At 39.7% G+C, this 2,598-nt stretch overlaps 1 pseudogene; it reads right to left on the bottom strand.

Moving 5' to 3' along the window:
- Window positions 1-957: 957 nt before the first annotated feature.
- On the bottom strand, window positions 958-1,945 carry LOC125342992 (annotated as a pseudogene).
- Between the last annotated feature and the right edge of the window lie 653 nt (window positions 1,946-2,598).

Here is a 2,598-nt window from a genome sequence, read left to right as displayed (position 1 = left end):
TCAGTACTTGTTTTAGGAGAGGTTGCTGAGAAATAGTTATCTCTGTCATCACTGGTCAAGGTAAACAATTCACTCAGGCCTAGATCTGTCCTAGGGGTAATTTCAGTTTCTTGTCATAAAAATGTTATTGATCAGTTTCATCCTCCCAGGATTCCAATGTAATTGCAAAGTGATTGCATGGAGAATGGTTTAGAGCAAAGGCATATCAAATGGAAGCATGTATGCCAACCTGCTTTTAGTTAATTCATGGGCCCAGAAAAATACGCTTTGAAACACTTCTTATAATCTAAACCTTGAACTGATATCAGCTTCAAACGTGCAAAGGAAAGATTATGCAAGGCAATAGAAAATGTCTCTAAGTTGTGGTTGCCAACAAAGTGGTCAATATGGGTGAAAGCCAAAACCAGGAAAGAATTAAAACTCACATTTATGATGTGCAGGAATCATTTCATTTTTTTTTCTTTCAAAAGTTTATTTAGTATCAAGCAAGAGGAGACTTAGCGAAACACTACAGGACATTTCAAGACTGGAGTTACAAAAGAATACTACATTATTTTCACTTGAAATTGGCTTCCCTTTTTATGCATATTGGCAAGAGAAAAAAATACTAGCATATGGCTTAAAGATAAAAATAACTAAACTCTATGGAAACCTTTAAAATGAAAGGTGAGGCTTATGTTAAAAGAATGGATTAACATACTTAGTAATCTATCTTTTTGTTTAACACTAGTTAATCAAATTTATTTTTTCCCTTTGATGACCTATCTTTTCATATACAGACAAGAAATAACAAAATTTTACATGTCTTGTTTTTTCCTGCCCAAGTTGATGTTTCAAACAATGTAGTTTTAAGTTCCATCCACTCAGGTTTTCAACAATTTGATTTATTTAGAAAGGGATTGTTCATAGAAAAAAATTACTTTGAACAGTATACAGGACAGGTGGAGACTGGCTATTTTACATCAGACAGTACAAGCAGTATCTGCCATATGGCTGGTCTCTGTAGATGCCCTTTGCCGTCCTCACTGAAGGTGCATTGTGTCTTAAATTAGTCCACTCCTCTTGCCCTTAGGAATCGTATGCCTCCTCACTGAATCCATGTCCATAATCTTAGTAGTCAGCTCCACTTTGGGCTTGGGTGCTGTAGCAGTTATCATAAGAATCATAACTCTGGTCACCATAAGCAGTACAGTAGCCATCGTCATAGTCATATTCTTTGTAAGACTCTTGTGTTGGGGGAGGTGGTGGAGCTGTATACCCACTTGGGGGCACTCCTCTTGCCCTGGGAGTAATGACTCCTCTTCCCAGGTTTAGTGGCCTTCACGCGGAAAGAACTCCCCTGGGATCTGGTGTCACTCGGTAACTCCTTTTCCTCTGGCAACACCTCTTGTACGTAGGGTGTGCTTCCCTCGCACCACTGGAAAATCTGCATTCTCTGAACTACCATTCAGATATATTAGTTCCTGAAGCTGTGATTGCCGGATCTCCTTACTGTAGTCAAGGATGAGGAACTTTTTTTTATTTCTTCCAAAGCATGTCCCATTCAGGCATAAGCCGTGGCTGGCAGAGCAAACACTTCAATGAGCACATGGAGGTCATCATTGAGGTGAAAGTACTTTGCTTCTCCACTTTTCTTCAACTCTTCTTCCTTTGCCTTGTCTCTCATGGAACCTTTTCCAAGGATTGACATTTTTTTCAAGGTTTCTTCTTGTAAGCGCTTCAGTGAATTGCCACATGGACTCAGGAGTTTTCCCACAAAGTTGAACTTAGGAAACTGTTTTACAGGAATTAACACTTTCTGTCCCAGCCTCATGTTCTTCTTTATCACCACATCAATGTGTTTTTCTTCATCCTTACTTTCTCCTTTTTGAAAATTTTCTATTTTTCCGGAAGATTTACCAACAGACCAATTCAGGTCCAATGGAGAGCTGAACTGGGACCCCATGCGGACAAGAGATCAGGAGACACAAATGGCGCCAGGAATCATTTCATTTTGAACTTTCTTATCACTAACTTCCCCAGGAAACATTACTGAAATAATTCTAAGTAATGTACAAAAAAGTGTTATTGATTTTAACTACTGGAGAGTAGAAGTTTTGGTTGATACAGAACTCACAGCTCACTATAGAACAATGACAGATGGCTGTGCATTATCCAGACACACCGGAGGTTATTCCTGAGAGAACAGCCAGCTTGTTGGATTAGATGAAAGACACTATAAAATCTTTTACCCAAAAAGATAGTCTAGCTAACTTGAGTTACAAATGCCAAGTAGAGTCCCCTCCCAGATCAAGCAGCTGATAGGCTCAGTACACAAATCTTCTGGGACTGGTTTTGTGATGACCAGGATATCCATATAAAAATATGTTTTCACCCAAGTCATCCCACAGTTGTACTTCAGAAGAACTTTTCGCATGAGCTTCTCAAGTAACTACTACTGCACATAGAGCAAGTCAGACAAAATTTAAGGAATTTTTTTTTTTTTTGGCCAGTCCTGGGCCTTGGACTCAGGGCCTGAGCACTGTCCCTGGCTTCTTTCTGCTCAGGGCTAACACTCTGCCACTTGAGCCACACCGCCACCTCTGGCTGTTTTCTGTA

This window comes from Perognathus longimembris, chromosome 28, assembly GCF_023159225.1.
Source record: "Perognathus longimembris pacificus isolate PPM17 chromosome 28, ASM2315922v1, whole genome shotgun sequence".
Taxonomy (NCBI): domain Eukaryota; kingdom Metazoa; phylum Chordata; class Mammalia; order Rodentia; family Heteromyidae; genus Perognathus; species Perognathus longimembris.
Note: the sequence above shows the minus strand (reverse complement) of the source record. Positions and strands in the feature narration are given on the sequence as shown.